Below are 12,724 nucleotides of genomic sequence, written 5' to 3'. Positions count from 1 at the left end.
ACCTTCAATGTGGTAAGCTAATCGGGCTGTAACTTTCCCGTCTATAAAATTATTAGTGCTATCCATACTAATCAAAACAGTCAGAGGCTGATGCTTCAAAGTTCCTCCGATTTTTATAGTTTGTGGGTTAGCGTAGCCAGCCAATGCATGCACTGTATATGTGATGGTTTCAATATCTTCATTAGTTTCCACACCTTTATGATCGGAGTCCAACTCTTCTGCTTCCAGTTCCTCTCCAATTGGCTCAATCATCAGAAGTTGCCCTTATTTACATTGGTGCTCCATACTCCACTTTTCATCATAGTACAAACCCTTCGCTAATCTTTTTTTGAGTTCTTCTTGGGTTAGTCTGTGAGTGATAGGATTTTGATTGGGAGTAGATAGGGTGGGCTGCTTGCTGCTCACCTGTTTATTGACACCTCTATTCTGACGGTATTCCACGCTGATTTTTTCCTCATGCAAGCATGCAATTGAAATCACAACTATCATGGTGCGGGGTTGACAAGCCTTAACTTTACACTGAATCTCTGGATTAAGCCCTTCAATAAATTTACCCAAAAGTTGTCATTCTGACCAATCTCTAGCTTGATTTGATAATCTTTCAAACCAGCTCTGATATTCCAATACTATAGAAGTCTGACAAATTTTGATGAGCTGTCCATCAACATTCTCATATTCTGATGGGCCAAAGCGAACAAGAAGCCCTCTTTTGAACTGCTCCCATGAAGGAACTCCGTGGAAAGTTTCATACCAATCGTACCACAAGATTGCATCTCCATCGAGCTGGATTGAGGTCCCTTCTACTTTAGATTCTTCTGGGGTTCTGTGAAAAAAAAAAAAAAAAATTCACCCTAGAGATCCAACTAGTCGGATCCCCATCTTCCCACCTCGGAAATTTCACCTTCATGTATGAGTAGTTTGTGTCATAGTCTTGGAGCCCTTTTCCGTATTTCTAGATCTATGCAATGTAGAACTTGAGCTTCCATCTTGTTAAAACCTGCTAAAATGCTCCAATAAGCTCTTTTTGAAATCATGAAGGGTTTTTTGTAGCTAATTCTCAATTTTGGTTTCCAACGCTTCCATTAGTCGATTCTCAATTCTAGTTTCCAACGCTTCCATTTGTGCTTTCATTGAGTTATCGGTAGCCATTACGTATGATTGCAAATATGTAATCTCAACTCCTATTTTTGATGTCGATCAAGGTCATCAATCACTACCCTATTCGGTGCTGCTATTATGATGCAGTCGGTGGCAGCACTATGGGAATGAAGGGTTGCTGTGAGGATGGAGGGATGTAGCTGCGGTCGTCGTGTAGGAGGCAGCGATGCTTATTGCGATCGTTGCATGGAGGAATCACTGCTGCTGAGGGCTGGTTGGCAGTGATGGTAGTGCAGCTAGGGGTAGCACAGCTAAGGGCTCGCCGCTGCGGTGGCTGCGACGACGTGGATGGAAGGCAGCGTTGCTCTGTCTCTATCGCACTGTGGAAGGAGGCGCTGGTGAGAGGCAGTGATGCTTATTGCGGTTGTTGCGTGGAGGGATTGCTGCTATTGAGGACTGAGAGGCAGCGATGGCGGTGACGTTGGGTGCAACGCCACCAAGGGCTCGCCGCTACGGTGGTTGCGATGGAGGAAGAGTTGCTACCCTATGTTTCTATCACTGCATGAGATGAGAGCACTGAGGCTGAAAGGTGACGGTTGCGATTGCTGTGACCCATGGAAGCGATCGTCGAGCAGTTGGGTTGAGGCTGCGGTGATGGCAATCGGCAACTGCAGCAGCAGAGGCAGAACAAAAGGGAGGTGGCATTGAAATGGTCGGGGTTGAGGCTGTAGTGGTGGCAATCGGTGGCTACGGCAACGACGTAGAGCAAGGGGGCTGTGGCAATGGTGTAGAGCAAGGGGGTTGAGGCTGTGGCAATGATGCAGAGCAAGGGGGTTGAGGTGTTGAATTAGCCGAGGTTGAGGCTACGGTGGAGAAGAGGAATCAGAGGCAGACGTCGCCGACCAGGAAGTAGCAGTGATGGTGGCAAGGGGCTGTGGCAATGGTGCAGTGCAAGGGGATTGAGGCTGCGGCAATGATGCAGAGGTGCGGCAGGCTGTAGCAGGGGTGTGGGCTACCAGAAAGCAGGGGCAATGGTGTTGGAGAGGAGGAGGTTGATGGCCAAGGAGCAGTAGCAACGGCAAGGATTGACAGGGGTTGCAGCAACAAAGGAAGTTCTGTTTCTGCAACCATTGCAACAAGGGCTGCGACAACCGGTAGCTATGGCTGCGACCCAAGGGGGGGGCGCAAGTGGCATGGCTTGGGTTGCGGTTGAGAGGCGGGCGATGGTGATCGAGCGGTCAGGAAGCAGCAGCGGTGGTGGAGAAGGAAGAGTCGATGGTGTCATGGTTGGGAACAAGGGCAACCGGTGAGTTGCCCTGTTTCTGTCACTGTGGATGCATAGCAAGGGGGACCGGCGATTGGGAGGTGAGCAGCAGTTATCGCATGGTGGCTAGCAGCAGTGGTGGCTTGGCAACGAAGAAGGGGGGTGGCGTTGAAGTGGCCGGGAAGCGGCAGCGGCGGTGGAGGCAACCAGCACGTGCGGCAGTAGAGGGGCCGGCAGCTGCTCTGTTTCAATCGCACCACATAAACAATGACACCGACAGATCATGTGGCCGAAGCTACAACCGAGGAAAGGCAGCGATGGTAGTGCAGCTAGGGCAGCATCGCTGATAGAAGAAGCTACGATGAGTGGTCCACTGGCTGAGAAATGACGCCGACGGTCCTTCTGTTAGGACTCTAGATAGGAGAGTCCTAATTGAGAGGGACATTCATGTAAAACCTACCTAAGCCGACCCCTATTAAAGAGGTGAAGAGGTCAACTAGGGTTAGGAGGTTATTTCTTAGAGAAGAATTAGGAGTTGTAAAGGAATAGGAGTCTTGAGTAGAAGTCATATTAGGAGTTGGTTAGAAGTAGGAGTCCTATTAGGAGTTAGGGTTTAGAAACCCTATAAATAGCTATGTATTCCTCCTCTTTTGAAAAGCAATAGATGAATCTTTTCTGCAGCCTTTGAGCAGCAACTTGGAGGGAGGAACCCCTATAGAGTTCCAAGAAGGCCGATCCCCTAAAGAGATCAACCCCAAGTTTAGAATATGCAAGGGTTCTAACACCTGATATCAGAGCAGCGTTCTTGGCATCTCGCTGCCCTTCCATAGCCATCCATCAACCCTCCACAACCGCCCAAAGCAATTCCCACAATTGCTTAAGAGATCGTTGCCAAATTCCGCCGTCATCTCCACCACCACGGATCATCCTTTGATCTCCCCGTGAATTGCAACAGGTTCTGGTTTTCTACCTTACTGCTACTGCAATTTAGTTATCCTTATTTGAAAATCTCAAAAAAATTATTCCTATATTGCTGCATAAACTTTTCGTCATAAAGTTTTCATCTCTACGACGAAAGATACATTGCAGAATTCCAACCGTATAGCACCGTCTATTTGATCTTGCTACTGTGTTTTTTCTATCCAAATCTCTATGAAATTTTTATGATAGCTTTGACACTTCTTAACAGTGGAATTCCCTTTGGTTTCATCAAAAAATTCTCAATATAAGCTACTGATCTTTTACGTCCAATCTGCTATACTTAAAAATATGTGCTGTAGAAAATTTCAGCCGCATATTGGTACCTTAACCATCTATTCACAATCTTTTTTGAATGAAATTTCTTATACACTTTATAGATCATCTTATACATTTTGAATGAAATCTCTATGAAAATTTCGTCATATCCCGCTGAAATTTCTCGACGAGAATTCTGCAATCGCAAATTGCACCAATTTCCTTGCTGTTATACTACAGAAATTTTCTTGATTAAATTAGATATCCTTGCTGTCATATAAACTATGATTTTGCTATCAATTCCCTCCTCCATTCTCTCAAGTTTTTGGTGGAAATTACGTCGAGAAACCATTGTTTCTTCGACGACAATTCTACTCTTACAAGACAGCACATACTTGTTGTAACTTCCACTTATTTCTATCAAACCTTTGCTATCATCTGCCATAGATCCAAAACTTTCATCTATAGCCCTAAAACTCCACCAAACCACACCCTCAAACTGCACCCAAAATAGCCACAAAACAAGCCTAAACCGTAGCCTACATCCACCAATCTACCAACCCTTTCGACCATCACCTCTCTCAACCAATACATGCCTTTAACCCGACAATAAAAGAGAGATCTTAACATCACAGATTTGGCGGTATATATAATGACATCTAAGGAGGTAATCAATGCTAAATTTGAAGTCTTCGAGGCACGAATGGAGGATAAGATTCGGACGCTCTTTACCGAACTCAGATTGGGCTGACTACTAAGCCCGAAGAAATCACATCAAGGAGAGAGCTTTGCCCAATCGCACTAAGCCCAAAGATATGACTTCCAAGAGAGGGGAAGCTCTATGACCAACCCCAACTATCCATGCATGAGAGTGGACTTCCCTAGATGGGAAGAAGGAGACCCAATAGGTTGGATCTCGTGCGCGGAGCGATATTTTCGGTACCATAAAACTACGGATGCATCTATGGTGAAAATTACAGCTATACATCTTGAAGGGGATACTATACAGTGGTTTGACTAGTTTGAACATACTTATGGAGTCCTTTCATGGTGATAATTCAAAGAAGGACTGCTGATCCGCTTCAGACCAATCGATTACGAGAATATTGACGGACAACTAGCAAAGATCCAACAAACCTCTACCATTCAGGAGTACCAAACTAGGTTTGAAAGGTTATCTAATCAAACTCGTGATTGGTCTAAAAAATAGCTATTGAGGACCTTCATTGAGGGCTTGAAGCCGGAGATCCGAGGAGAAGTTAAAGCACGATAACCATATACGCTTATGGCAGCCATCTTTTTCGCACGACATCAAGGGGAGCAATTGAACCATGAAGCTCAGAGGACTAGGGTCACTCCTCAACCAGTAATATTGAAGCCCTCAACCCCCCTACTATCGACCAAGTCCCTACACTAAAGAGGTTAACAAGAGAAAAGCTTCAGGAGCGATATGCGAAGGGGTTATGTTGGCATTGTGACGAGCCGTGGAGCTGTGAGCATTGCTGTAGTAAAGGCGGACTTCTTATGATTGAACCAATAGAAGAAGAGATCATTGAACATCCAAAAGAGAGCCTTGAACATGAAGAAGAAGATGCAAAAGAAGAGCCACAACCGACCGAAGTTACGGTACATATACTAGCCGGCTACTCAAACCCGCAAACGATGAAAGTTGGAGGCCTTCTCAAACAACAACCGATCACTGTTCTCATCGATACGGGCAGTACTAATAAATTTCTAAATACTATCTAGATGGCCTTACCTATCGAGAATTGCAATGGGTTTGACGTTAAGGTCGTCGATGGATGGATTTTGAAGTATGATCGTAGGCGCCCGCAAGTGAAATTGTTGCTGATCATGAGGCCTTACCAAGAGATAATTGCATATTTCTTCCTTCTCCCTCTTGATGATCATGAGGCCATGCTCATAATTAAATGGTTGACGACATTAGGTGATATTTCTTAGAATTTTATACAACTAATTATGAAATTTTACAGTAAGGAGAAACAGGTGATACTGAACGGGAAACGTGGGGGCGACGTAACGACGATTTGCACACAACAAATGGAGAAGGTTTTGCATAAAGCATGCAGCAGATTTTTGGTATAACTTGAGCAGCAAACTAAGGGAGAGCCAATAGAATTTGAAGATCCAAACCTACTTCCTTTGCTTGCTGAATTTTCAGATATATTTGACGAACCGTACAACCTACCTCTTACCCGTCGGCATGATCATTATATAACGATTCTTTCAGGCAAACCTCTAGCAAATACTCGGCCATATCAATATCTACATCTCCAGAAGGATGAAATAGAAAGGATTGTAAAAGAGATACTCGAAACAGGAGTTATTCGGCTAACTTGCAACCTCTACTCTTCATCGGTGCTACTTGTATGCAAGAAGGACGAAACATGGCAAATATGCATTAATTACCGAGCTCTCAATGACATAACCATCAAGGACAAATACCTTATTCCAATAGCAGATGAATTGCTAGATGAAAGGGAGCACAAATCTTCACAAAGCTGGACCTTTGATCCAGGTATCATCAAATATGAGTGTGCAAAGAAGACATACCGAAAACCACCTTTTGAACACACAACAATCACTACGAATTTTTGTTTTCTTCAACAGAAGGTGGAATATCTTGGGCATATCATATTAGAGGAAGGTGTGATGGTGGACCCCTTAAAAATTGAAGCAATGCAAAACTGGCCTACCCCGAGGAACATAAAATTGCTACATGGCTTTTTGGGTTTAACAGGCTACTACCATAAGTTCGTGAAAAACTATGGAAAGTTCAATGCACCACTTACTTTCTTACTAGAAAAATATATCTTCCAATGGTTGGACAGAGCCTTCGCTGCCTTCGACAAACTTAAGGCAGCCATGACGATGACGTCGGTGCTAACACTACCAGATTTCAACCGACCCTTCATTATTGAGGCCGACGCATCTGGAGTCGGAATTGGAGCCATTCTCATACAAGATGATCGACCACTCGCATACACTAGCAATGCATTATCTCCCTCCCATCAAAATAAGTCAACATATGATAAGGAGATGCTCGCCATTGTGTACGCAGCAACGAGGTGGAGACCCTACTTGATTGGTCGACGATTTCAAATTAAAACCGACCATAAAAGCCCCAAGTACATTTTAGAGCGAAAGATATCATCCCTTGAGCAGCAAAAATGGGTAACAAAACTTCTTGGATTTGATTATGAAATAACTTACAAAAAGGGGAAAGAGAATATTCTTGTAGATGCGCTTTCGCAGCTACCCGAGCAAGCTGAAGTTTCGGCCGTTTCACTTCTAACCAGTGGCTTCCTTGAGGATATTAAAATGGAATGGCAGGAATATTCAAAGACTAGTAAGATTATAAAAAATTTGGAGGAAGCATCAAGCTCGGTGGCTCATTACAATTGGGACTCAAAAAAATTACACTATAAGGGACGCATTGTGCTTATGATAAATTCTACTTGCATCTTCATGAGTAGATTTTGGACAAAGTTATTCTATATGCAGGGTACTAAATTGAAAAGGAGTATGACATATCACCCACAAATCGACGGCCAGACAGAAGTTGTAAATAGGTGCTTGGAGACAACCCAAAGCCACCCGCCAAATATGACTATCCAAGGAGAACTCCAGACCCAACCAAGTACCATTATTGAAAGACGGATCGTGACTCGACGATGATGACCCACTACTAAAGTGCTAATACAGTGGGTGAACCTACCAACAGAAGATGCCACTTGGGAGAACTATGACGACTTGAAGATCAAATTCCCAAAATTCATAAATCGTCAGCCTCGAGGACAAGGCTGATTTGAAGAGGGCGGGTCTGTTAGGACTCTAGCTAGGAGAGTCCTAATTGAGAGAGACATTCATGTAAAACCTACCTAAGCTGACCCCTATTAAAGAGGTGAAAAGGCCGGCTAGAGTTAGGAGGTTATTTCTTAGAGAAGAATTAGGAGTTGTAAAGGAATAGGAGTCTTGAGTAGAAGTCCTATTAGGAGTTGGTTAGAAGTAGGAGTCCTATTAAGAGTTAGGCTGCAGAAAAGATTCATCTTTTGATAAGCAATAGATGAATCTTTTCTACAGCCTTTGAGCAGCAACTTGGAGGGAGGAACCCCTATAGAGTTCCAAGGAGGCCGATCCCCTAAAGAGATCAACCCCAAGTTTAGAATCTACAAGGGTTCTAACACCTTCTCGCTCGAGCGAGATGGGGAAGTGAGGAGGAGAGGTCGCTGGCCTGGGGGGGGGGGGGGCAGTGGAGGTCGTGGTGGCCGCTGGGTGGGCAGCAGTGGTGGTGACGATGGTCCATCGGTCGGGAAGCAACGGCCGCTGGTGGGTTGGCCGGAAGTAGGGGAAGCAGGTGTGGCTGTGGCTTTTTCTTCTTCTCTCTCCCCCTTTTTTTTTTTTTTTTTTTAAGATGAAGATAATTGTAGCAAGGGGGCAGCGGCGGTGGCTGCTAGCTAGGCAGTAGAAATAGCGGTGGAGAAGGGGCAATGGTGGTCACTGGTCGAGACGTAGAGGTTCCTTCTCGGTTGAGAAGGATTGGCGTTCGTGGCTACCGACTTCACCCTTCCTCACACAAATTTCTTTTTTTTTTTTTTCATAGCTACAGCAACATTGCAACGAGAATGCCAAAGAACCTCCTCTGCTATCAAATTGTAAGACCCTAAAGTCTTATCGTAAAAGAAATGAAAGAAAAGGGAATGATCACTTCGAGGGGATCGGTCTCCTTGATCACTTCTAGGGGATCAACCTCCTTGATCGCTTCGAGGGGATCAGCCTCCTATAGTTTATTATAACAAACTGAAATAATATTTTATTAATTAATTAATTTAAAATAAGGGATTACATCACTATTTACAGAGTTCCACCTAGAGTCCACTAAGACTTGGACTCTTAATAATAATTAAATATTAAATAAATCTCTACCCGACTCTAATTGAACTAAACAGACCTAATAAACAATTGAACTAAATAAACTCAATAAATATTATTCAAAAGCTCAAAAAAAGGGTCCTAACATTCTGACAAGCTTCTTTGGCAAGCTCTTGGACTTCTCGATCAGTTTCGATAGAATTTTCGATGAATGTCTGGACTTATGACGAACTCTCGAACTCCCAACGAAGTCCTGATCTTGACTCCGGCATAACACTTGCTCTATGTCTTATTGCTATCATAATTAATCCTGCATACTTTTCTCAACATATGAATTAGATCAAATAATTTATAATTGATTTCATCATCAAAATATGAGATTCAATAATAATTCCCTCGGGTGCATCAACTAGGTTCCAAACTTTGTTGGAGTACATGGAATTCATCTCAGAATTCATGGCTTCTTGCCACTTCCCAGAGTCTATACTCATAATAACCTCTCGTAGGTCTGAAGATTAATATCCTCAACATCCTCTCCTCTAATATGTCCAATATATCTCTCAAGAGAATAGGATACTCTACCGGACCTATGTAAAGTTGGCACTAGTGTGTTAGATACCTGAATAGACTTAGGCTATGGAGTGGTGCTTGAACTAGGTTCTCTAACCTCGCTCAACTCTATCATGCTCCCATTGTCTTCGCCAAGAATGTGTTCCTTCTTAAGGAACACTGCTCTCTTGGCTACAAAGACCTTTTGGTCCTCGGGATGATAGAAATAATACCCACAAGTTTCCTTGGGGTATCCCACAAACTTGCACCGCTCCGTCCTCGATTCCAACTTATCGGGATTGTGTCTTTTAACATGGGCAGGGCAGCCCCAAATCTTAACAATCTTAAGATCAAGTTTCTTCTCTTTCTAATTTTCATATGGTGTAGATACTATCGACTTAGTTGGAACTCTATTCAGAAGGTAAGCTATGATCTCTAGAATGTATCTCCAATTGGGTAAACTCTATACTCAAGTACTCACCTCCTCGATCTGATCAAAGAATCTTGATGCTCATTCCAGTCTAGTTCTCCACTTCATTTTTATACTCTCTGAATTTCTCAAAGGCCTCAGACTTGTACTTTATTAAGTACATATGTCCATCATACCTTGAGAAATCATCAGTAAAAGTAATAAAGTAGGAGTAATCACTTATGGCATGAGTTGACATGGGTCCATATAAATCACTATGTATGAGTTCCAATAGCTCAATGGCTCTCTCTCTAGTTCCACTAAATGGAGAGTTGGTTAGTTTTCCATGAAGGCAAGGCTCGCAAGTTACATATGATCATAGTCGAATGGATCTAGATATCCATCCTTTAGCAACTTTTGAATCCTTCCCTCATGGTTATGACCTAGCCTATAATGCCACAAGTATGCATTATTCACCTCATCTTGTCTCCTCTTGGACACACTTATATTCATTATGTGTGAAGTAGTATCTAGCATAAACAAACCATTATACAATATTCCTCTCGCCAATCTCCTTAGTTTTGCCAGAATCTACAACAAATTATAAATGTGATAAGTAATATCGGTATCCAATACCAATGCACTATCACAAAAATATGACAATTAGAGACTGATCATGAATATACCTGAAGCTTCTTTAAGCTTTTGTTTTACCTTCTTTGCAAGGTAATCCTTGTAGTTCCTCTTCCCGTGCCCATCTTTGCTATAGTGGAAGCACTGGCCTTTGTTCTCTACCGGGCCTTTCTTAGCAACTTTTGGTTTACCTAGTTTGCCCTTACCCTTGTCCTTCTTAAGAGACTTTTCTGCTTTCCTTTTCTTTCTGGTCTCACTAGTGTAGAGAACTGGCTTCTCTTTCTTGATTGTACTCTCTGCCTCCCTCAACATATTGAGGAGCTCCGGGAGAGTCACCTCAAGCATGTTCATATTAAAATTCATTATGAACCGTGAAAAGGAATCTAGTGGGAACTGAAGCACAAGATCCATATATAGGTTATCCTCTAGGATCATTCCTAGACCTGTGAGTTTCTCTATCCACTCAATCAGGTTCTAAACTAGTGTCCCCCCAGCCATCCAAGCATGGAAGAGGCTCTTGGATATCTTATATCGCTGAGTCCTTCCTTGTTCCTTAAACATTTTATGGACATGTAGGAGAATAGATCTGACATCCATCTTTTCATGTTATCTCTATAACTCAGGATCCATGGAGCCCAACATGTAACATTGAGCAAAAATGGAGTCATCTATGTACTTCACATAGCAAGCAATCTCATCCTCGCTTGCCCCTTCCTCGGGCGTAAGCATCATTGTATCAAGGACGTACGTGATTTTCTAAATCATGAGAATAATTCTCAAGTTGCGGAGCCAATCCATATAATTTAGACCAATGAGGCGGTTGACATCAAGTATGCCACGTAAGGGATTTGAAAGCGACATTTTCTGAAAATAAAGATGCAGCAGAAATAAATAACATGCAGATTTTACAAAAATTAAACAATCAAGATATGGACTTCTATCTTAATCTTCTCCCACTATTTTATTAGCGAGTCATGCAACACCCTCAGCATGTAAAATGGAAGTCTCCGACAGACTTCTAGTGGGGATCGGAATCCAATCAGCATCTTAGTGTAACCTTGAGGGACTCGACCAATCATACCAATCCCAAAAGGTAGGCAACTCTTACCGATCACAACTCCTTATGATTCCCATCCTGTTTGACCTCCAAATCACCATTGTCTCGAGGGACTCATCCAATCATGATGTTCAGTTAAATCAATATCATCGTTACAAGATGAGTCTGATTCGATGATATACCCTCGAGGGACTCGACCAAGTATACTACGTCCTTAGGTCACCGGTGATATCTTTATGTTGTAGGCAAGATAGCAAATCGCAATATAGGTGAGCCTCGAGAGACTCAACCAACTCAACCTATATCGAGAATCGGCCCCTACCTATAACGATAGAAGGCCACGTGGGTCAATCTAATTGCCTCACATTACTAACTTAATATTATCGAGAGAGGGGATTTTGATTTGGTCTCCTAGTGTAACATGTCACACATATACATATTTAATATATATTTATATCACATGTAAATATATTTACATATCTAGTAGGTGTATAAGCAATCACACATCACATGAGCAATCACACCAGATGATCATGGACTACAACCTAATATGATTAGGCTCGAGCCAATGGGCCTAATCACTCATATCAAAATTTATGTGTACAGCGGTACATCTCCATACCCGGTGATCATCCATTTCATCCTCGTCGGCATCTCGATGCATCTCCATGCATCGTGATCGTCCTTCTTGGCATCGTGGGTCCTGCTATCGTATCCACGCTCCTACTACGCATCCTCGTGTGATTATAACTTAATCATAGGTACGCAGGTCCAACAATAAATGAAAAATAAAATAGAGGCTCTCATGCCCCAATAATAATAATCACAAGAACACACATCACACGGCCTATGATCATCCATACACATATTATACATCACATGTATAAATCATCATCACATAGGACTACTAGATAATAATAAAAATATTAATTAATTAATATTTTCTGAAATTGATGACGTGTAGGGAATTTTCTGAATTCTGAGGGGTATTTTCATAATTTGGTCATAGGACATAACCTAGAATTTCTAAAATTTCGAGGGATAAAATTATCTTTTGCCCAAAAAACCCTAACCCTCTCTTCTCCCTGCCCACGAGTGTAGGGGCGCCGCCCTTGCCTATGGGCACTGTGCCCGCGGGCGGCGCCTCCCATGTGGTTGGGCACACTAGTGGTTGGGCACCCCTGCGGGCATCGCCGCCACCGTGGACGAGCGCCGGTGCATGCGCTGTGCCCACAGGTGTCGCCCCCGCGGGTGAGCGCCGCTGCGTGCGCTGTGCCGCAGGCAGCGCCCTCGGGTGTCACCGCCTGCGTGCCGTAAGTGGCTCTGCCTACGGACGGTCAGCCGCCTACGACTGCACCTGTGTGCAGCAACAGTTGCTTCGCACAGGAGGCCTGCTTATGGGCGTCGCTCTTGCGGCCATCGCTCTTGCGACCGACGCTGTAGGTGGCCTACTTACACAAAGATGGTAGTAAGGCAGCCATCTTCGAGCGCAGCAAGGGCAGCGATAGTTGCAGCCTTTTCTCACCTTTTGCATCAACAATTTTGATGTCAAAACTATTGGAAAAACACAATACACAATTCAAAA

The sequence above is a fragment of the Musa acuminata genome, chromosome BXJ3-3, assembly GCF_036884655.1.
Source record: "Musa acuminata AAA Group cultivar baxijiao chromosome BXJ3-3, Cavendish_Baxijiao_AAA, whole genome shotgun sequence".
Lineage (NCBI taxonomy): Eukaryota > Viridiplantae > Streptophyta > Magnoliopsida > Zingiberales > Musaceae > Musa > Musa acuminata.
This window is presented reverse-complemented; position numbering follows the sequence as displayed.